General features: G+C 36.9%; 1 long non-coding RNA gene across 2 annotated transcripts in view; it reads left to right on the top strand.

Annotated features, from left to right (window-relative positions):
• The window catches only part of LOC111775361 (uncharacterized), a 64,561-nt gene extending 42,320 nt beyond the window's left edge, over positions 1-22,241 (top strand). Inside the window, exons 5-8 of one of the 2 annotated variants that reach the window (XR_011422167.1) lie at positions 2,416-2,528; positions 2,980-3,141; positions 20,068-20,204; positions 20,714-22,241. This is a non-coding gene — a long non-coding RNA (uncharacterized lncRNA). The remainder of the gene's footprint in view (positions 1-2,415; positions 2,529-2,979; positions 3,142-20,067; positions 20,205-20,713) is intronic. The other variant, XR_011422168.1, reaches the window with a different exon arrangement.
• Positions 22,242-24,898: the final 2,657 nt, after the last annotated feature.

Genomic DNA, 24,898 nt, shown 5'->3' with positions numbered 1-24,898 from the left:
CCGTAGTGTTACATAAGAATTTTCTAACCAACATGGCTGTCCGCTGATGGAGTGGGCCTTCCTTAGTGGCGATGCTCTCCTATCACTGGAGGATAAATGACCATTGGCCAGAGATGCTGGGTACAAGAGTCTTCATGGCATGGAAGGATTCCTTAGAAAGACTTATGATTCTCAAGCCCATTAGGGCATGGGTTGTAGATTGTTGTTTTTAATCTACTATAGTATTCAGGAAATATTTACTGCCGTGGCATTTGTTAACTTTTATGGAGCTAATGTCTCTTCAGTTTGCTTCTGTAAATTTGAATGAGCCAGAGTGAGAGAAGATGAAGGGAACAGGGCATAAAGAAGTGGAAGGAACAGGACTCTTCAAGACATTTAGGAAATTCAGAAATTTCTAGTCAACTCTAGTTGCTAAACTTCTATGCAATCCTCTCATTGATTTCTCTGCTACAGTGAACAAATAAAGAATTTAGAGATGCTAATGAAGCAGAATTTTCTCTGGGTTTCCTTTAATTCCTAGTAATTACAATAGCTTTGTATTAACGGTAAACATTTTATTCAATCACTCATGCATATCTCTTACTTTTAGGAATAGAAAAATTTAAGACATATCTCCCAAAACGTGGGGACACAAAACTTACTCTTGTAACAGAAAAGTGGATATTTAAAATTCATAGATGTAAACATCACTGCCATTAGAAGTGTTGTGTTATTATTCAAGGACAAGCTTTACTTTGATGTGACATGACAATGCAAACATGACTCCTAGAATAGAATGATTTCCTGAGGGAGACATGGGTTCAGACAGAAAGACTGGCTGTTATGATAATAGTTTGCTAGGATAACCAAGGAGGGGAGGGAATAGTGACAAAAGCTTTTGAAATTAAATGGGAAATAACAGCCTCAAGATTTTCCAGGTACATTGCAATTTCTAATGACCTTAGTACTTTAATCAGAGAGTAAAGGTTTTGTATCACAATCAGACAATGTAACGTTCAGGAAAACTTCCTTGTGACAAAATTGCTGCAAAGATACATAGAAAAACTAAACAAAAACACTTGAATTGATGTTTGTCAAACCTTTTCCCCTCTTACTTATCCCTGGTAAATTTGAGGACAAAGCTAGTGTTTTGGTTAAACAAAAAGATTGTTCTGGACAATGTGAAACAAAAGATTTTCTGTCTAATTCTTCCCTTATGTTGGACAAACTAAGTTTACTGTTCAGAGTACTTTGATGGGGCAAAAAAGTTAATGAAGTACAAACAAGTAATGAATCCAGTAAATTCATTATAATCCTGAATCTCCCATTGTCGTATGTTGCTATTAGTTGTTACTACATTGCCATCTCTCTAGGGTAGGACCTACAAATCACTTTCATATATAACTACGCCCAATTTTTTTTTCTAAAAACAAATTCTAGGGGCTGGCCCCGCGGCCAAGTGGTTAAGTTTGTGCGCTCCGCTGCAGGCGGCCCAGTGTTTCCTTGGTTCGAATCCTGGGTGCGGATGTGGCACTGCTCATCAAACCACACTGAGGCAGCTTCCCACGTGCCACAACTAGAAGGACCCACAACAAAGGATATACAACTATGTACCAGGGGGCTTTGGGGAGAAAAAGGGAAAAAAATAAAATCTTAAAGAAAAAAAGAAAAAAGAAATTATTTTCAGGCTGCCATGGTTTGAACATTTTTTGTTTATTATCAGTTAAAAAATGTTACCTGCTGAGGCTGGCCTGGTGGCACAGCGGTTAAGTTCGCACGTTGTGCTTCAGCAGCCCTGAGTCCACTGGTTCAGATCCCAGGTGTGGACCTACGCGCCGCTTGTCAAGCCATGCTGTGGCAGGTGTCCCACATATAAAGTAGGGGAAGATGGGCATGGATGTTAGCTCAGGGCCAGTCTTCCTCAGGAAAAAGAGGAGGATTGGCAGCAGATGTTAGCTCAGGACTAATCTTCCTAAAAAAAAAAAAGTACCTGCTACCTAACAAGAATATAAGTAACATACATGTAAGTTCTAAAGTATAGTTATATAATGTACATCAAGGAACCCGTCATTGAATTAAAAAATATTAGGAGTGTTTTACATTTAAATTGGGTACTCACTTCCTATCTTATCCTCTTGACTCACCCCCATACCCTGAGAATCAATGGAAATTTATTATTCTCTTGCCTTAAATAAAAAAAAAAAAACATATATATATGTATGCCTAAACAATATAGTATTTTTTTTGCTTGTTTTGAGCTATGAAATTTGTGTCATACTGTATGTTACCTTCTGATTCTTGCTTTTTTCACTTAATTGCGTATGTAAGAGGCATCTATGCTGCCGAAAATTGTAGCTAACTCATCTGCACAGTTTTATTCTGTATGTGAACACATCACAATTTATTTATTTTCTTTTTCTAATTCTATTTTATTAGTACAAACGTTTCTACTGTGAACCTTTTGGAACACATGCGCAAGAGTTTCTCCAGTGTATCTACAAGAATTTCTCTGGGAGTGGAAATTCTAGTGCACGTTCTGCCTTTACAAAGTAAGGCCAAACTCTTTTCCAAAGTGGTTCTTCCAATTCACCGTTTTCCTCATGTTATATAAATGTTACAATTGGCCCTTATCCTCTCCAATACTTGATATTGTCAAACCTCTCAATTTTTGCCATTCAAGTTGTCATAAATAAAATGTTTTATTATAGAAATGAACATTCATAGACATTTTTTAAACAAAGGTAGATAGTAATAAAGTGGCAGTCAAGGAAAAATTGATGTTGTTTATTCATTCAACAAGTATTTCCTGAATGCCTACTGGCTGCCTACCACCGTGGAAAACATGTGGGTATATAAAGAAAAGATATAAAAATGTTCTCACTCTAAGGAGATTAGAATATACATATAACTAAAGCATTCAAATAATAGTTCTAGACAGTTATTATCATTTTTCAGTTTTCTTTCTCTTCTTCCTCCATATTCTTTGTCTCTATAACTTAGGAATTCTCAGGAAAGAAAGTTAAGTGGTTTCTACCTTCAAAATGAGCTTTGTGTGTCCGTTCTGTTTTATTCCTGCCATTCATTCCATCAGCTTACACTTGAACTGTGCCCTCCACCTCCTATTAAAGGATGATCCTATCTGAATGAGAGCAGAATGGACAGGTGAGTGAATGAGGCTTTTTTATATGAGTGAAAAGATAGGTAGGAAAGTAAAGCCTAGTACACGACCTTAGAAGGCAGAATGAAAGAATTTGGACTCTATCCTGTAGACGACATGCAGAAGCTAAAGGATTAAAAAACATATTTTCTTAGTTCCTGATTGACTCAGAAGGGATTACACGTAGAAGAGATGTGCTGAAGCTAAATGTACAAAGGAAGAAAGGACATGTATGTTAAGTCCCAGCAATATTTTTTTCATAGAGAAAATAAGAGTAAAATAGCATGTGGTATCAAAACCAGTGGCTAAGACCATCTCTTAAACTAGTATTTTCAATAAATACAGTAAATGAACCACATCACATTATCCCAGAAACAAAAGAATAAAAGCAACATTCTTTACTTTTTACATGGCATAAATTATTCTGGACAAATTTAACACCTACCATAAAGCAGTATTCTATTTCTAAATAGCTCGTTGCTTTATGTTTAAACTTTTGTTTTGTATTGTTTTAATGTCAAACATCATTAACTACTTTCCTAATTTGTATATAACACAAATTCCTACCAAACCCTGAACCTCAATATTGACTAATTTAGACTCTTAGTTTACATAGTCAAACACGTTTTTGGAAAAGACTATGAAGATTAGCACCAAGACCCAGAATCCAAATGAAGTGTGGAATGAATGAGAATCCGGAAATGGATTGAATGATGGTAAAAATGTCCTATTTCTCTTAGTAATTCTTCGTAGCATGGTTTTTCTGAGACTGTTTTCTCAGAATCTTTCCTGGTGAGTTGTGATGGTTTAGGGAGGAAAAAGTGTTATTAATAAAGATAAAAGAGAATTGTAAATTCTGGAGCACATATATAATTTTTTTTAGGTCTAATGAATTTTAAACTATTTCCAAGTTTGTTTTAATGATTATGTATTTGTCCTACCATCAAATAAGTAACTTTAAATTTGTGAATGCCAAACAAAATTGTTAGAAGGAGTCTTCTGCAACTTGAAAGATGGACACTATTAATTCTTGTGCAAATATGGGCCATTTGTGAAGCACTATAGGTAGGAAGAAAGAAAGAAAAGACAACTGTTTCTCTTAAAGTGAAGTGCTGCTTGCTTTTCTTCATTTCTGTTTCTACTCTACCTATACAGACCTAATTAATCTAAGATATTCTGAAATAATTCCCATAGGTAGATGTGCCCTTCAAGTTTAACTGGAAAGACCATTATGCAAATTTAGTGTTGGTAGAGCTTTAAAATCCTTTGATAAATCTCTATGGAATTAATGACACAGTATTTTAGACAAGTTTTTGGCTCTTCTTTTGGGGAGCCTCTTCATCACTGAGTTCCTTAAGCAGACCACTGTGGTTCAAGGCTGACAATGAGAAGGAGGGAGGGGAAAATTTCCTGGCAGAAACCTGTCTGGAACTCTTTCATGCTGTAAACAGAGTATAGCATTGTCTTTTGCCTCATTATGTAAAGTTTACAGGATTAACTCTAAAAAGTAGATATTAACCTTTCAAAAGTAAACAATGAAACCTAAACATACACACAATCTTAAAATTACAATTTAGCTGACCTCAGTCAAGCCTGGGACATACTGGTTAACGATTGAAGGAAGTCATTTCATGCTTTTGTTAGAAGAGTTTGTTTGTGTATCTCTTTCATGCTCTTTTATCCCTATTCCTTTCTCCCATCTCCACATAGTCAGTAACTCTAATGTATTTGATGTGTATCTTTTACATTGTATGCTTGAAATATTTTATCCAACTTTCACTATTAAAGCACACTTCTAAAACCGAACTAAACTGAAATTTATTTGTATGTTACTTGCTTTTGCTCAGTTATATTATTCTTGATCTTAAAAAAGAGTAGCAAATTTTTTCCTTATTTGGAGTGTGGCTGTGTTCTGGCTTCTTTAAAAGAAAAATGTGGAAAGTACTAATCAGGATAAAGAATCTGAAACAATAAATTACCCAAAATTATACTACCCAGAGATGACCAGTAACATATTGGCTTACTTCCTTTTAACTTTTAAAAATGGTTCTGTAAAAAGAGAATTGAAATCTTATTTTACAAGCAATTTTGTGATTTTTCTACATGACCATTATAACATAAGCATTTCATTTAAGTCTTTTAAACATAATTTTATTGGTTATATACTATTCCATTGACAGATGTATCATAATTAATCATCTTCTAATGTTAAACTTTCAAGTTCTTTTCAATTTTTTTTTTTTTTTTTGAGGAAGATTAGCTCTGAGCTAACGTCTGCCACCAATCCTCTTCTTTCTGTTGAGGAAAATTGGCCCTGAGTGGACATCCAAGCCCATCTTCCTCTACTTTATATATGGGATGCCTGCCTCAGCATGGCTCAATAAATGCTACATATGTCTACACCTAAGATCTGAACTGGCAAACCCTGAGCCACTGAAGCAGAGTGTGTGAATGCAATCACTACACCGCCAAGCCAGCTTCAAGTTGTTTTCAATTTTTGTTATTATAAATAATGTTGTATTGAACATTTTTTGTACATAAATATAGGTCTTATTTTTTTATTGCTTATGATAAATTATTAGACATGGAAATACATTGCCAAGTTATTTTCAGAAAGGCTTTACAATTGTCATTCTCCCCAGCACTGCATGAGGGTGCTCATATTATTAAGCTCTTGCAAATATTGAGTGTAATCTTTTTTCTTATTTGGTGGATTAAAATATAGTAGCATCACATTTTTACCTATTTTGTATTTTTCTTTATTAATGCAGTTGAACATTTTTTCCAAACGTTCACTATCCATTTCCAATCCTTCTTTATACGCTGTCCATCTATTACCTTTGTTCATTTATCAGTGAAGGCTTAGTGTTTTTCTTATTTATAACAGTGAGCTTTTGTTGTATTTGCAAAGTATTTTAAAAATTTGTTCAGATTTTGTTCAACTTTTGATTTTTATTTACTGTTTAATGTTGCAAAGTTTTAAATTCTGGGTAGTTCAAAATTTTCAAACTTTCCTTTTTTATTATTTTCATCTCTTTTATTTTATATAACTCCCTTCCTGAGATTAGGTAAGTATATATTTACTGACTAAATAACTCAAATCCATGTGTAATTTCTACTTACTGGGTATCTAAGTTGTATGTTTTCCAAAGCTCAAGCGTCTCAGCCTTATCTCCCCTTCATCTATGATTTATGATGTTTTCTCTATTGTATCTGAGATCTGTTTTGGAATTTTTCTGTTCCTTTGATCTCTCTATTCTTATTGTACTGATTTAATTTAGTTTTTGTGTTATGTATCAGCTTTATTGCATATATCTAATGGTACTTCTCTGAAATCTTGGATTATGAGGAACTTTGCCCAGTGTTCTGCCCTGTTTCGGGGATTGTTTGGCCCCAGAACACTTTATTGCTTCTCCCTCAGGACACGGATGCACCTTCATTGTGTTTCACCCAAGGGCACTAGACTAACAACACTTACTCTGGTCAAACCTTAGAAGCTAGAGGATTCTTGGCTGTTAAAACAAGGAAAGGAACCAGCAAAGTAGTTGCCAGTGATTATACCACAAGAAGAGGAGTAGGCAAGAATGACCTGCAGCCTCTCAGTCCTCTGTGGGGAAGTAATGGGGGAAAAGAAGTCTTAGAACCACATATGGCCTATGACCCAGCTAGGAAGGAAAGGGACAATGGAGAAACATCCATGCAGACCTTGAGAGGATTCTGTGAGTGTGAAACTGTTAGGAAAATTCAAGAGAATGAATATAATTGTCTCCATTGATTAAGAGGGCTTCAGATAAGCTGGGGTACTCTAAACCTTTAATGCAGTATAAACTCTCTGAGAGTGGTTTAGTAGATTATATGATTATTATAGTCAATTAGATGTGAGATGAAAAGTAGGATGATTTCAGTTCCAGGTAGAATTGCATTTTGGATAAAAGTTTGGAATGAGACTTGCATAGATGATCACAGTGCTCTCTCTCATACATTACATTCATGAAAATGAAATGAGAAAGAAGGGTCAATGTCTTGCCCCTACATGCACAAGCAAAGAGGCCTGGAAGCTTAACTGGCACAGGAAAACATCTAAAGGCAGAAACTCCTTTGGAAGTGTTAATACCGATTATTCTCAGCTGTCTGATGTAGAGGCTTTAACTTGAGGACCAAGACTGTGATATTCCCAAAGGAAGTGTTAAGGGAACCTCATGTTGTCATTGAGTAATTTCTGCTTTTACCCAGGTTGCTTCTTACCCAGAAGTCAGCATCCTGAATATGAAGCCTCCTTTAGCTCTCTTTATCATCTTCTGTCTTTATCCTAAAGCAGGAAAGAGACAGTGGAAGGCTTATACATATATACATATATATACCCCAATTTCCCACCCCTCACAAAACCTAGCCAGCAGGATACTGAGTGAATAAGCAGAGCTGGAATTTTGAAAGTTCATTTTGTTTGATTTTTCTAGCATTCCTAATTACCTGGAAAAGATTTTACCATTATCTTGACAATCAGCTTAGTACTTCCTATTTCCCATAAGGCAGAAAGTTAAAGAGAAACAGCGGCACAGCCACCTGATACCACAGAGTCAACACCCTCATGTCCTTCCCTGAATAAGAAAGATATATTTTTAAATTTTACCTTTTATAGCCATCAGTTCTCCCACCACTTTAAACCAAAGGCTTTTGCTGACTAGCTGATTTTATTTATGCACATAATTAATTATGTAGCTAGCAGATGGCTGCTTTGGATAATGGTTCGTAGTAAACCTTCTTAACAATCATATTATTAGACTAGAAGAGGTGGTAAGTACAACCACAGCATGCTGGAAGTCAGTTTTAGGTAACCATTATTACTAACTAGAACAGGACATCTTGAGCAAGAGACTTTTTAAAATCTGAGGCTTATATCATTTTAAATCACCAACAGTCTTGAGATATTCTCTCGGACATCCAACGACTCTCCCTCAAACAGAAGCCATTGTGAAAAGCCTTACTATGGTGTGTGCCAAATGAGAGTGGCTCTCACTAAGTTGGCACAGTGCCAGCATTAGGAGTACCCAACTTTGATGTGACAATACTAATCTCTCCTGATGCTTTTATAGAACCTTTTTCTAAAAACTCAAAGGTACCATATCAATACCAACATGCTTTTCTTACGGTAGGCTTGGTTGATTTCAGTTCATCAAACACTTATTATCAATTAACCAGATACTGAGCTTGGTGATGGAGACACAGAGAACAATACATACAACGTGGGTCTCACCGTTTAGTGATTCTCAAACTTTGGTGTACCTAAGAATCATTTTGGGAGCTTGTTAAAAATGTGTATTTCTGGTTCTTTTGCTCAGAGATCCCAATTCAAGAGGTCTGGGCTAGGTCCAGGAGCCTGTATTTTTATCAGGTATTCCAGGTCATTCTGGTGCAGACAGTTCTCAGGCATCACTAGATGAATGTTTAAGGTAGGACACAGACTTTGGGATCATTTTGACCAGGTACTGGTTCCCTGGTGTGTGATCACATGCAAGTTCCTAGTTCCTGAACTCACAGTGTCTCAGTTTCATTATTAGCAAATTCCTACCTTATAGAATTATTGGGAAGATTGGAAGAGAAGATATATGGAAAGAACTTAGCAAAGGGCCTCATCTGGGGTACAAACTCACTAAGTGAGTGTGTTTGTTAGCAGTAACAAGCAAATCTGGACCAACTTTACTACTGTTGTGCAATCCAATTGAGAAATGTTCAAAGTAGGAGTCTGGGGATAATTGAGGAGTCTAGGAGAAACTGACTTATGATCAAACGCAGGAATAATTCAGCATTTGCAACTATAAAGTTAAAAGGTTCAGAGTGGTCGTGGGAAGGACATAGCTGAAGAGCATAAAAGGCATTGCTGACCAAAATGCAGAACGAGATGACTAGAGTGTTTGATGCAACCAGAGAAAAGAAAGGGAAATTGCAACAGTCTTCCTAATAAAGGGCAGGGAAGATTCTTGGTCATCCCAACATGTTGGAAGGAACACTAATTTAAAAAAATTACTAAAATATCATTTCAACAAGAGCAAAAACAAAGAAAACTGTTCACTTGTCCTTTGTTAATAAATAAAAAAGAAAAAAACCCAACGCCCAGGGAACTTTGTATCCCAAGAGCAAAGAAGCAAAAAATTATAGACAGTACAAAATAGAGATCATCAGATTAGAGACCCAGATCCTGGGGTTATTATTATTTTTCAAATGCTGTGCAATTTCTATAAAGTGCTTGAATAAGGTGTTTCTGAACAATGGAAGGAGCCACTATTTTTGTAATAGCATGTATAATATGGGGTGTATGAGACAATAAAGGTACATGAAAAATAGTGAAAGTGAGTTTACTAGAAAAATAATTTACATTTGGAAATTGCTTATTCCTGGAGGGAGGAGGGTGAAAGGGGTGATTAGGGACACGTGTGTGGTGATGGATTGTAATTAGTCTTTGGGTGGTGAACACGTAATCTACACAGAATTCGAAATAGATTACAATGTACACCTGAAAGTTATATAATGTTATAATCCAATGTGACTGCAATAAACAAATAAATTAAAAATAAATTTAAAAAAATGAATTGCTTATTCAAAACTTGAACCCTAAAGCAGAAGACCAGATAATGTTTTCTTGAAACGGGAAAACTCAGACGGTCCTAACCGACCTGGAAAGCTTCAAGTTATGTGCAAAGAGATAGTGAACCAATCCAAGGCTGCCAATAGCCAATCAAAAAGCCTTCGCATCCTACTTCCCAAAGTCCCACCCTAATAGGAAATCCCACCTTAAAGGAACACTGACCAATCAGACTTTCTGAAGACTTCACTCTATAAAATCCACTCTCCTTTCAAATCCCTTCTTGTCTACTAGAACTAAACTGATGGTAGCTGACATTTTTACTAGAGTAAGCTCTCGATACCCGGCATTTGATTAATAATTCTATATGTGGTTTTCAACCTTTCGACCATTTGAATAAGGGTTAATTTTTAGTCTTACTCATTCATAGCCATACTGTGATAGTGTATCACTTGACATCACAGAACCTGTGTCACATGATTGCATTGATGTATAGACACATCACAAAACACACAAACAGATTCTTTCAGCAAGCAGCTTCCCCCAATAAAGGCAGAATATATAATCCTTCAATGTTTTAGCAAAAAGAACTCCAGAGAAAGCATCTTTAAGTTGGGAGGTTTGGTTCATTCTGGTCAGTTATTATAACTTCGCTGAATCCTAGATTGCTTCCTAGTTCACTGCCATTAGCCTACCTCTTGCCAGCCTGTGCCCCCAGGAGTTGGACCCTGTTCTAATACCTTTATCATCTGTCTGTTTTGAGGAAGGGGAGGAAAGACTAAGAGAAGGGACAGGAGCAAGTGTTAGCTATGAGAATGGAAAAATGTATAGTTAAATACAGAGTAAAACAAAAATCAAATAATGTTTTGTAACTAAGTGGGTTAACACTTTCCTGATACATTGTAATGCTTTGTAAATATTTTAAAATAAATAAATTGGTCATTAATAAGGAGAATATAAATACTTTATGCTCCAATTAAGCTAATCCTCCCTCCCGCTGCCCAGTGGTTGTAACATGAAACAGGTGGTGGGTGGGATGGAGGTTAACTTGCAGAGCAAATCTTACCTATAAACAAGTCAGATAGTTAATGCAATTTGGCAGACGCCTAAAACTCTGCTCTTCCAGAATTTCTCCCACACTCAATGACCATGGTGACTAAAGCTGAACACTAAAGGAACTGACTTTTAGAGAATCATGGAGAACGGACTGTCTATTTTAGGGGCCATTTAGAAATGTCAATATGTTATCTGGAAAGTATGACACAATCCGATGTTAGTACCCATTAATCCTTAATATTGATTTGTTTATAGGATTAAGAATTTCAAAGGACATGATTCTGAGGGAATGGGAGTAATTATTCAAACAGAGAGAGGAGTCATAAAAGAGCTGTAAAGGTGGAATGCAAAATTTACTCATGTTGAAACTTTGGATGAGGCTGCCAAAAGCATTTCTCTATATTATTAATTACATGCACCTGGAATCTCTTCTTTCGATTTCCCTTCCCTTCCCTTTCCTCCCTCCCTTCCTGCCTTCCTTCTTTCTTCCATTCTATCTTTACTTAAAGTAGAACCTTACAATTAAAAATCCTGTCAAGGGGTACAAGTGAAGTGACTGTTGGCATGATTTAGCATTTGTTGATCTCATAGATCAAAATAGTTTTAAGAACTTTGGCAGACCTCACTGGGGAGAACGTGAGATGGGATAGCCGCCCAGCTCACCTCTGGGGAAAAGGTTACCATAAACACGACCTGAGAGGATAAGAAAATCCCACCCAGATCACAGCAGGCCTGGCTGCAGTCTTATTACAGGCAAGCCGACTTGTCTGGGACCTGGGGAGCAATCCATTAAATGAGGTCAGCGATTGTGAAGAGAAGAAAGCTTGCAAAGAAAAATATCTCAAGTTTTGAGCATAGTGCAGTAGGTGCTGGGAATCAAAATAGATAATGTAAGGGGAGTCCTAGATAACGAATTTATTAACAGCAGCTAACTCTTATTAAGCCCTTGCATGATTTCAGGTATTGTTCTAAGGATTTACACGTCCCAACTCATTTATTCCTTGCAACAACCCTATGAGACAAGTATTAATTTTATCTCCATCTTATTGATGAGAAACTCGTTGATATTAACAATAGGGCAATGACCCTTCTTGTGTATGTCTCATGGTGGTCTGTGTGAGTTTCTCTAGGGTACATACTTAGGAGTGGAATTGCTGGATTACAGAGAAGGTACATCTTCACTTGACTAGACAAAATCGTTCTCCAGGGGGATTGCACCAGTTTATCCTCCCAGTAATACATGAAATTTCCCATTACTTCATTTTGTCAGGCTTTTAAACTTTTGCCAATTTGAAGGATGTGAAATTGTATCTTATCCAACTTTGTATTTCTCCGATTACTAATGCTTTACCACATTTTCATATGTTTATTGGCCATTCTGTTTTCCTTTTCTAAGAATTTACTCTTTTTACTCTTTCCTCATTTCTCCTGAGTTTTGCCTTTTTGTTGATTATGTACTTTGGCTACTAATTTTCTGCTGGTTATATGTAGTGCTAATATACTTCCTAAGACTCCCTCTCTCCTTCCTTCCAGTTTCCCTCCCTCTCACTCTCTTTCTTTCATAGTGTCTTTTGATGAACATAAGTTTTACATTTTAATATAGTCAATTTATCAATCTTTTCCTTAATGGTTTATTCTTCCTATCCTGAAGGCCTAAAGATACTTTCCGATATATAGTAATCTCATCTTCATCATGGCCCAAGTTCTCATATGTTCTCATTTCTGGGCTTTCTTTCTGATCTATTTTTCTTCTTCTTTTTTTCTTAAATCCTTGTGCCAATATCACATTGTCTCAATTGCTTTTATTTCATAGTTAGCCAAGGTATCTCCATACCTTGTTATTTTTCTTCAGTATTGTATTTCTTTATCTTGAATCTTATTATTTTTCTTCAATATTATATTTAGTATTCTTGGGTCTTTGCTTATTCTTATACATTTGATAATCAGTTTTGTTAACTTCAATGAACTGACCTTCTGGGAGTCCGAATGTAACTGAATGATTTAATAAATTAATTTGAGCGTGTAGATTTGTATTTATTTAGGTCTTCCTCAGTGTTTTCCAATAATACCTTATTTCTTCATGCTATCTTTCGTTAGATTTATCTCTGGTATCTCATTGCTTTTATCAATGGAAGCTTTAAAATATTTCATTTTCTAGCTGTTTTTTGTTGGTGTATGGGAATGCAATTGATTTTCCATGTTGATTGTACATTGTCCATGTGTCTAGCAATGTTGATAAAGTCTCTGATTAACTGTAGTTATTTGGCTGTCAGTTATCTTGGGAAAATGGCAATTTTGTTTTATTCTTCATATATATATATATATACATGTTCTTTTATAATTATATTCCTTATATATATGTACACATCATTCATATGAATAAACGTCTGTGTATCTGTGTATCTATCATCCATTATCAATCTTCTTATTCTTCTCTTACAGGGCTAGCTAGGACCTCCAATACAATATTATATAGTCTTGTTGTTAGTGGGCATCCTTAGCTTTACCCCAGGGAGCATACTTCTAATGTTTCACTATTTAGTGTCATCTTTACTTTAGGCAAGCAGGAAATTCTCTCCTATTTTTGGATAGGCTAGGTTAGGCTGTAATAACAAATGACCTCAACATTTCAGTGGCTTTCAAAGATAGGTTTTTGTCTGGCTCACCTTTTTTCTCCCTTATGAGTCAGCTGTGGTTCTGCTCCCACCACCTTACAACAGGTAAACGGAGGATGGAGCCACCTCTGTCTGTAACATTATCAGTTATATGGCTGAGGGAAACAGTTCATGGTGAACAGTGTCTTGGCTCCTAAAATTTCTGCCGGGAGAGTGTGGGACGCATCTCTTTGGCTTACATTTCATTGACCAAAGGAAGTCTAATGGTCATGCCCGATTAAACACGCTGGGAATATGCGATCCTCCCTTAGGCATAGGGTATCATAAAGAGAGGCTGCAACTATTTTGAACACTAATGTAATTGCCCACAATGAGTAGATCCAGCTTCTTTAATAGCAATGTCTATTTAAGTTTTATAAAGCATTTTGCCCACAATTTCAAATTTATTGGCATGGAGTTATTTTATTCTCCCCCTTACTCTTTTTCTAAACCCAAGAAAGAATTATTTGAATAAAGAAGTAAACTTTCCTAAGTCTAAAAAGTCTTGTTTTAATAATCAGCATCTTTCTTCACTTAGTTGAAAAGCTTTTGGGGTGAGAATTCTTATCCTATGAAGATAACTTGTTGGCATTCTCCTCTGTCTTGGGTCTGGTTATAACTATTATGATGGATACAGGAAAGATAAAAAAAAAGTGCCCTTTTTTTTCTTCATATAAAACTTACATCTCTGAGATTTTTCATATGAGGGTACTGGGTATTAGAATATTATTTTTCAAGACTGACATTATTATACTAGGGCGTCCAGAATGGTTTGAGATGATGACCGATTATCTGTATTTTAGGAAATTATATATATTTTTTAAAAAGGTAGAAAAACCCAAAGGGAAACACTGGAAGACTCATTTGTTAAATATAGATTATCACTATGGGTTGTGAATTAGTACAGTGATGGGAAGAGGGGTGTGTGTGTAGAGAAAAAAGTTAGAGAAGAGGTTATAGCAGTTAACAGACACTCATCTATACAAATACGAATGCAAATTTTCTTCTGTGTCAGGCTTAAAAAGAGTCCAATCTACTTCCATGGTGTTTCTGAGCATGATGTTCTTATTATGAGGTGAATAAAATTTCCTAAGATTTTGTGAGGCAGATTAATGTCAGTTGTCTTTGTACAGCCCAGGATTCTAAGTTTCTCTGGCTGAATAAAGGACCCCAGTATGGCTAGGGTGTTTCCAGCCAAAATGCTTCATCTCGAAGACTGAGACCAGTGTTCTCACACTCTTCTTTCTCATCTGTTTTACTTTCTTCTTTTGAGTAAATAATCAAAGGCCAACTCATTTAGTTATATGTATTTTATTAGACTTCTAAAACTCATTCTGAACACTTGCCTTAAAAGATTTATTTAAAAATATTATTTCAAATCTTTTAAAGACAAAAACTTTAGTTTTCAAACATCATTATGTGAAAACTACAAAAATGACTTAAGGCATAGTGGAAAGATTCCTGGACTGGGAGTCAGAATACCTGAGCCCAGACTCTTAGTAAGCATCTTTCTAGGTATGGGACTCGGGTAAATAGTGTAACCTCTCTAGGTCCCCCTATCCCCAGTGGTTAAAATAAGTGGATGGAACCAGGTGAAATTCACTCAGTAGTTTTTCACTAGGGTTTCTAAAATAACTTACTTTCTTTTTGTCTGTATTCTCTTCAAGGTAGGTCAACCACCTTGAGTGCAAGAATACGGAAGTAGATGGCAAAGAGAAAAGCGGCTATTCTTACAGCTAAAGTTAAAATATTTTTGGAACAGCTAGCACAAGTCTGTAATTCCTTAGCTAAGCATACAGGTTCTTCCATTGACTCACTTCTGCCTGTCTCCTCGACATTCCCTTCTTTCCTCATGCCGAACTAGTATACCTGTAACTTTCTCAAATAAACTTCACTGTTTCATGCCCTCAAGACTTCATATACACTATTTTCTCTGGTCTTTGTCTTCCGTGCCGGTCTTTATCTTCTGTGAATTCTTAGTCTTCGATTTAACAGCCGGAACCTTCTCAGTCTCCTTCACGAGCAGTGTTTGCTAGTTTCTTCTGTACCGTAAGTGTTACCTAGTTAATTCTTCTCTCATGTCCTTTATCGTGGTCTTAACTCTTTTTGAAAAGGAGAGTATAGATAAAACTTTAGCACAATACCTGGCATATAAGTTGTGTCCAATAAATACTGATCATTATTAATAGGATTATTGTCCATCTGTTTCCTGAGCTTCTTGAGGATAGCAACTATGTGGTCTATTTTTACATTAGTAGTAACACGTAAAGAGTCTGGTACATGGCATGTGCTCAGAAAACCTTTGTTAAATTAATCAATTCAGAAAACTTTAAGAGCCAAAGTCTCTCCTTTACTTCATTAACCCCATTCATTCCTTTTGAATTCTTGTTTATGTACTTAAAATTTCAATTTGAAAAGGAAATCTTTAAGACTAATTTTTCACTTCTACATTCACATACAAATGATTTCCATAGGCTGCAACAGAGAAAATTTATCTGTTACTTAGTTAAAATGAATAGCATTCCCATGGCAAGATAATTTCTGATGCCACTTTGAAAGAGGACAAAGTTTGCAAAGGCTTTTTGTTTTTTTCAACATGATGTTAGTTTTCTGTTGCTGTGTAACAATTTACCACAAACTTAGTAGCTTAAAATAGGAGTCATTTTGGGGCCCAGCCCGGTGGCACAGCAGTTAAATGCACACGTTCTGCTTCTCGGCGGCCCGGGGATTGCCCGCCTGGATCCCGGGTGCAGACATGGCACCGCTTGGCAAAGCCATGCTGTGGTAGGCGTCCCACATATAAAGTAGAGCAAGATGGGCATGGGCGTTAGCTCAGGGCCAGTCTTCCTCAGCAAAAAGGAGGATTGGCAGTGGATGTTAGTGCAGGGCTAATCTTCCTCAAAAAAAACAAAAACAAAAAAACAGCAGTCATTTATTATTTCATATTAAGTCAAAAATCCAGGTGGATACTCTAGTCTCAGAAGGCTTAAATGAAGTGGGCAACTAGTCCAGGACTTTATCTGGTGGCTTCAATCAGGGGTGGGGGAAGGCAATGTACTTCCAAGGAAATCTGGCTACTGGAAATGGTTCTCAGTTTCTAGAGGTTATCTTCATTCCTTGGCCCATGTCCATTCCATTTTCAATGTCAACAATGGCATGTTAAATCCTTCTCCTGACTTTCCCTTCTGCCACAAGATAGAAAAGTTTTCTTCTTTTGTGATTAGATTAGGTTACATTAGCATTTGTGTGCTTTCCCTGTTTTAAGGTTAGCTGTGCTATATAACATTATGTAATCACAGGAGCGATATATTTTCATATTCACAGGTTCTGGAGATTAGGACAGGACGTCTTTGGAAGACCATAGTTCTGTCTACCCCAGTCCACTCGCTGGCCTACCAAAGGTTCATATCCATTCTACACGTAAAATAATCATCCCACCTCAAGGTTCCTAAAAGTCTTCTCCCTATACAACATCCTTTCGCAATTTAAAATCTCGTTATCTAAAGCATCTAAATCAGTGCAAATGAGGCTCCTGGGCACAATTCTTATCATCTGTTGATCTGTGAAACTAAATAAACGTTTAATCTGCTCCTAACATAAAATGGTGGGATATCCAGAAGATAACAGTTGCAGACATTATAGCTCAAAACGGGGGGAAAAGGAAGATAAAAGGGACTCACCAGTCCAACAAAATTTTGAAATTTCTGCACAGAGTCCTTTAGGTTTCAAAGCCTGGGAAAAACTCTCTGCGGCTCTCAGCTCTCCTCCCTCAGCTCCCAGTTCCACTCTCTGGGCTCTTGGCTTACTTCCTGCCAGTAATATTTCAGGGGTCCAACAACTTCCTTTCTTTTTGTAATATTTTTTCCTTTTGGTCTATGTTGTCAGTATTTCTGCTGACACAGATTTCTCAAGAACCTTGTGGGTCTCCGTGGCACAGGGTTTCATCCCATTAAACAGATCCCAAGTCCACAAATCGTTTTGAGATAATCTCTTCTCTATCTTTGGTGTCTGTTGAAATGGATAAGGGACAACACCCTTAAGCTTGCTAGAAGCTCCCTGATTTGAGATGATTTATGAAGCAAACCTTTAATCTCTTGTGACTTAATATTCTGACCTTTTGATCTTTTCAAGATTTGAGTAAAGGCTTGCCTAGCCATACACTTAGCTTTTTCTCTGCACTACACTTTCAAAAGCAATTTCTTAATTTTAGCAGCTTTTACCATCAGAAGAGGCTGAGAATTTCCCAGATCATCAAGTCCTGGTTCTTTTTTCTTTAACTGTTCTTTCATGTTTGTCTCTTTCCTCTCACATTTTATTATAAATGGCAAGTTAAAACCAGGCAGCACCTCCAACACTTTTCTTGGGAACATCCACACCTAAATAAATAAGTTTATCATTTAAAAGTTCTGCTTTCCACATAAATTCATGACAAAATTCTGCTAATCTTTCGACCACACTATAACAATGATCCTCTTTCCCTAGTTTTCAATCACACGTTCCTGGCTTCATTCTGATCCCTCCCCAGCTGTGTACTTAACATCCATAATTCAACTAACAGTTTGTTCATGGCAATGCAGGCTTCCTCTATCATGTTCCTTAAGGTTCTTCTCAAGTTTCTTTTGGCCTCCACCCACTGTCTAATTACAGAGACACTCCCATATTTTGGATACTAGTTATGGCAGCACCCCACTCCCGGTACCAAAATCTGTATTAGTTTTCTATTTCTTTGTAACAAATTGCCACACGTGAAACAGCTTAAACCAACGCAAATTTATTAGCTTACAGTTCTGTCTATCAGAAGGCCAGCATTCTGGGTTTTCTGCTTAGGGTTTCCCAAGGCTGAAATCAAGATGTTGTCTGAATGGACTCTATCTGGGGATCTGGAGAAGAATCTGCTTCCAGGCTCATTCCTCGTGTTGGCAAAATCACTGCCTTGTGGTTGTAGGACTGAGGTTCCTGTCTCCTTGCTGACTGCTAGCTGGGGGCCACTTTTCACTCCTAGAGGCTGCTTATATTATTTCTCATATGTCCCCATTCATCTTCAAACTAGCAATAGTGTATTGAATACTTGTCAGGCTTTGAGTCTACCTGACTTCCTCTTCTGCCTTTCTCTTTTGCCTTCTTTTCTTTTTTTTATTGGTGAAGAAGATTGTCTCTGAGCTAGCATCTGTGCCAATCTTCCTCTCTTTTGTATGTGGGATGCTGCCACAGCATGGCTTGATGGCTTGATGAGTGGTGTGTAGGTGTGCCTGGGATCTGAAACCACGAATCCCGGGCCACTGAAGCAGAGCACGAGAACTTAACCACTAGGCAACTGGGTCAGCCCCTCTCTTCTACTTTTAAAGGCAGCATGTGATTAGGTCATTTTTCTCCCTCAAATATTTTTTATATCTTCAGATCAACTAACTTGAGGCTTTAATTACATCTAAAAAATTCCTCCAGAACTGTACCTAGTTTAGTATATTATTGAATACGTAGGAGTTGGGAATTCTGTATGGAAATTTTTAGACTTCTTCCTGCTATCACCATTATTAGAGAATTGTTTTAAAGAAATCAACTTGAAATCAAGATATGCAACTGTTTTTTTAGTACAATGTTTGCAATCTACATTAAACATATCCATGATAGGCATCACTATTTTATACTTCTATAATTGCTTTAATAATCGTAAGCATTTACGTATTTCTCTCTGGGCATGTAATTAGCACTTCTACTTAAAGAACAATCATTACCTTCTTAACAGATTCTCATGAATTTATCTCTTATGGTATCTTCAGTGATTTCAAAGTTTGGGTCTAATTATAAATCTGTGTGATCCTTTAAAGTGTATGTGTTTATATCTTAGCTCTGTGTGTGTGTGTGTGTGTGAGTGTGTATAGATAAAATGAAGGATCAGATTGTCAAATGAGACAAACAAATTCAAAATCTTACCTTTCAAGCTTTACCTATACTACAAATACCATTAGTTTGTGTGTCAGAGTCTATCATTTTTATTTTTCAAGACTAGTTTGAATCATCTTCTTTCTTTCACAGGCAAAGGGAGAGAATGGATTCCAACCATTCACTTCTCAGATTGCATAAAAATTTAAGGAATGAAATACTATTGGTGTACTTTCCTGTAAAAAAATAGATTTCTCCCAAGTTTATTTATTTTTCATTGTATTATAAACTTAGTGTTACGGTGAACCAGAAGTTAACTCATTCACGCACATTCATAGCCGTATTACACGCACTACACACACCATACCCTCCCTCCCATTCCACACACGTAGATCTCAAGCGTATTGATGTTGTTAGGAGAGAATCATGGAGCCAAGGAAAGGGCTCAGTAGAAGTAGCAAGAAAGAAGACCTCATTTTAGGGAAAGGTAATGAAAAATATAAGTGTGGTGTACTCTACCCAATAGTCATTTTCCTTTTCGTACTCAGAGAATTCAGGTATTTGGGGGTGAGCAATATGTTCAACCCAAAACAAAATCTTAGCCTCTTTGCAGATAACAGAAGTCATGTAACTCAATTGTGGCCAATGATTTGTAAGTGGAAACGAGGTTTCTGGGAAAGTTCTTTACAAAGGGTCCAGATTCAGCTAGTGTATGTCTTTTTGTCCTTCTTCTTCCTGACTGGAATGTGGATGGATTTCAGCTGTGGAGCATCCATATTATGACCATAAAGTCATCCTGAGGGAAGGATCAACAAGGATGCAGCAGAGACTTCAGCCCCGACGTTCTTGAGCTGCTGAACAAATACCACCAAACATTTATCTCTGGACATCTCATGATGTGAGAAAAACACAACTCATGATTTGTTTAGGTCGCCATTTTGGGGGTTTGTGTTACTTAGGAGCAATTCTTAACTGATACAGTCATTCAGAACAGTGCCTAGAGAAGACGCTTACAGCAGTGGAGTAGGAAGGTGCATGAATCCTTTGACCTGTCAAAGTGCTTGATTTATATCTCTCATGACATTTGTGTGCAGCAATTGGGTATATGAAAATCTACTCTCCTGTACCAGTCTAAAAACTCATAAAAGGATATTCAATCTTTGTCTCTACCATGTGTTAACTTAGCTTCTAAAATATTTATTGTATGTTATGTGTCAAGAGGAGAGCAAACGAAATCAATAAGGGCAAAGATGCCTCCAATTTAGACTCTTGCAGCTTATATATATATTTATATATTATTTATAAAAAGAATATTTTTATCATGAGAAGGGAATAGGGCATGAAAAATAATCTCCAATGAAGAGGAAATAGGGAAATCTTCTAACAAATCCTAATGTGACTTTGCAGAGAGCATCGCAGAATGCTAACAACCACCATCTTCATCCTTATCACCAAAGAGCGTATTTGGATAAGAGAAGCTATAACCAAGGAAAATATAAAAGACCAGCATGGAATTGTGTGGAAGACATCAAGAATCTTGAAGAAAGTACGCATGACAAACAAAGTGGGGAATGTTTTTAAGTTATATTCTGGGTAAGAATTATTTGACCTGTGTTGTAGTGTGATTTTCTCGGAAGACTGTGAGAAGAGGGAATTCTTATTTATATTCTATGCTGAGTAGCACAATTTTCAAATTGGAAAAAACAGCAGGATTTTTCTTTCTGGGTGCCTCATTTCCACTTATTAACATTGATAAGACAGGCTTATAATTAAAAATGGGTAAATTTATAAGAGAATTCTAACTTCTATAAATTATTTTGTCTTCCGATTGGGGGAAATTTTGTTATAACTTTAGTAGATAAAATACGTCCTTGGATATCACTCATTATTAGTTGATTGTTTGATTCTTAGAACAAATTTATTGAGCCCTGACCTGGGAATATAGCAATGAACAGCTGGATCTGTTTTTTCTCTCCCTGAAATTAACATCTTCCAGGGAAGACAGGCACCAAAGGACTAATTATAATGACATGTGTGAGCTCTTAGGATGGGCAAGTATGGAAGTGACAGAAACAGAGCTGGGAGAAACCTATCCAGCCCAGACACTGTGAAATTCTGGGAAGATGGGAAAAGGACCAGAGAATGTTTTCTAAATCTGGTGCAAAGACGACCTGTGCTTCCAAAGGGAATCTCTTGGTTTTACAATTAAAAACTGGGGGCAGGCCACGTGGCGCAGGGGTTAAGTGCGCAAACTCCGCTTTCATGGCCCGGGGTTCGCCGGTTCAGATCCTGGGTGTGGACATGGCACCACTTGGCAAGCCATGCTGTGACAGGTGTCCCACATATAAAGTAGAGGAAGATGGGCACGGATGTTAGCTCAGGGCCAATCTTCCTCAGCAAAAACAGGAGGATCGGCAGCAGATGTGTTAGCTCAGGGCTAATCTTCCTCAAAAAAAAAAAAAAAAAAAACTAAAATAAAAACTAAAAACTGTTATCAAGGTTCTAGAATTTCCCTGTTTAGCAGATTTCTATATTCTGTGTTGCAAGCTAAAACACCAGCTTTTAAAATTTAAAATACTTACATCTAGTGTTCATGGAGTCATGAAATTGTCAGGATTAAATACCATGTTATAACACAAGAAAAATGAGTGGTAATTACAGGGAATATATTTCTATGCTTTCTTAATTTCTCTTTCTATCTTAATCTATTCATTTTTATAAAAACAAAGAAAAACAGCAACAAAAAGGAGAAAAAGCCAAAAAAACCAACAGAATTTCTTAAAAAATAATTTATTGTGGTGTTTTTCCTTGCTGTGAAACGTTGTAAATACAACTACTTTTAAATTTCAGAAGGGCTTGTTACTTCATTCTGTAAAAATCTCAATTGATAATGTTATTGTCAATTTAATAAAGTTAGAAAGATGCATATAATAAAGTGTTTTTTTCTATTTCAAAATTAAATATCCTTTTTATACAAAATATCCTTCACAAACAATGTTTTCCTCATGTGTTACCCCTGTGATTAGTATCAGCTTATGCTTCATAGTGCATTCAGTATCTTAAGACACAACCAGGTTAATTGTAAAATGGCTAATTTCCAGAGAAAGATGGAAATTTTAAACATAATCCCAGGAATAAAAATTATTAACCTGAAGGGAAACATTTGCTCAGGACGCTTCAAACAACTCTGGAAGAGATGGGAGAGGATGGAGGAGGAAGCAAGAGGGGGAAGGAAAAGCCAGGAGGTGAAATGATCTTTATTCGCCAATACTGATCATGGAGGTGTATAAACGTCCCAGATGATGTGAAAATGGTCTAGGCCAGAGTTTCTCAAAATTCAGAGTTTCTCAAAATTCAGTTTTTGTACAATTCATCTGGGACTTTATAAAGAGACGATTCTGATTCAGTAGTACAGGGGTGGGGCCTGAGATGGTGTATTTCAAACAAACTTCCACAAGCTGCTGGTCCCTGGAGAAGCCAGTCTAGAGCTGAGGTTCTGAACGCAGGCGCACCTTAGAAGCATCTGGGAAAATAGAAAAATCCTGATGCTCAGGTTACACCCCTGAACAATTAAGCTAGAATCTTTGATACTGAGATCCAGGCTTCAGTGTTTTTAAAATCTCCCCAAGGATATACCATTGTGCAGCCAGGCTTGAGAAACCACTGGTCAGAAGATTATTGTCCCTCATCATTGGCAAAAGCTGGTGGATTGACTCCAACAGTACTTTAGAATCACTCGTAAACTAAAAGTCAAATTACTCCACCACAATAGACTGCAGCTGAGAAAACAAAATGCGCACCACATTATTTAAATAAAAACCCAGCACACACAGTATGTTTTTGGCTTCATAGATCCTCAGAAATGTTATTGTTTCTGCTCTTGCATAATTTTACTATTGAGTTCCTGCATATAAGCACATCTTGCGGATAGTGGTTGAAATAAGAAAAATAAGCCATTAAGTTTCTCCCTGCATGAGCCTGAAGTGACTGGAAGCTGATTACTTCACATTGGCTTGTCCCATCTTCTCAAGGAAGGCAGGATTTCAGGGAATGGAGCCTTGAGTGTTGATTCTAACTTATCCTGGTCCATTCTCTACAAAGTGGGTTTCTTCCCAATATAGTCCTTCTGATAACTAAGATTACCCCTGTTTCCCCATACACAGAAAAGTATCAATCTGTATTTTTATGTGTGTATGTATCAGTGACTCTTAGAATTGCTTTCTTTTGCTCAAACTAACTGCATCAATTAATGTTCTTAACTGCAAGCAACTGAAAAGGAGTCTGCGGGAATTAAACAGAAAAGTCTATTTAAAAGGATAACGAGGAGCTCATGGGACTATTGGAGATCCGAAGAACCAGATTCAAGGTAAATGTCCAGAAACAATGCCCAAAACATGCTGTAGAATTGTCTGAAGGGCAAGTGATGCTGCTGCTACATATTAGAATTTTCCCTGCTGCCATTTTGCACCAGGAACACACATCACAGTCACCTTGTGGCTAAAGCTGGATACGCTCCCATCTCCACCCTCACTAGAAAATGGATTCTGTGTGCTTCCTCACATTGCTCACTAAGGTCTCCTACTAGAATGTTTGAGTTTAGGATTGCTCCTAACTGTGGGTATATTTTCTACTTTGGCAAGGCAGGGCTTAAATGGTGGGAAATTCCTCAAACAAAGGAAGGGTGTTCAAAACATGTCAACTGTCTTATCACTCTCCCTAGAGTCCTCCTTTTGCAATTCAAGTTGTATAGGCAGCATCAATTTGATTCCACTTCAGTGAGAATTTATTCAGTTCTATTGCATAGTCAAGATATAAACAAGATGAAGATAAATTGGTGTAGAAGGGCTTACAGTTTGTTAGGAAAAGTTTTGCATGGACTATTTTAATATAGTCTTGTAAAATGCAATGGATTGACATATATAGAGGACACAGGGCTATAAACTGAGTACAAAGTGGGAGAAAATAATACACCACTTTAAAGCTCATTTGCCTTGACTGAAATCAGGTACATATCATGAAATGGCTAATGTGTTTATAGTATTATATTTGTGTTTTTCTATACCTGTCTCACCAAATGTTGTATAAGCTCTTCAAGGCCAAATATCTATCTTTTAAATTTTGTTAGTATTCGTAGTATCTAGCACACAACTAGGCACATGGTAAGTATTCAAATATTTTTTTTTTTGTTGAGTTGAATTATTTTGGGAAATGTATAGTCTGAGTACTCCAAAACATACCCAACCATACTATGTAACTTATACTGTAGGACAAAATACTATTTTAAATCAACTTGCTGCTTGACCAGCACAATTATGATTAACAGTTGTTGGATGGGCAATTAAAAGATTTAAGATTGTTATGGTTTCAAGGAGATTAAGCCTTTCTAACTCAAGGTATAGCTGAGAGAAGACTCATGCGAAAATGCATTTTAAGGGGCCGTCTGGTGGTGCAGCGGTTAACTGTGCACGTTCCACTTCGGCGGCCCGGGGTTTGCCAGTTCGGATCCCGGGTGCAGACATGGCACCGCTTTGCACTCCATGCTGTGGTCCCACGTATAAAGTAGAGGAAGATGGCCTTGAGTCAGTCTTCCTC

The sequence above is a fragment of the Equus caballus genome, chromosome 10 (genome assembly GCF_041296265.1).
Source record: "Equus caballus isolate H_3958 breed thoroughbred chromosome 10, TB-T2T, whole genome shotgun sequence".
Classification (NCBI taxonomy): Eukaryota; Metazoa; Chordata; class Mammalia; order Perissodactyla; family Equidae; genus Equus; species Equus caballus.
This window is presented reverse-complemented; position numbering and strand designations above follow the sequence as displayed.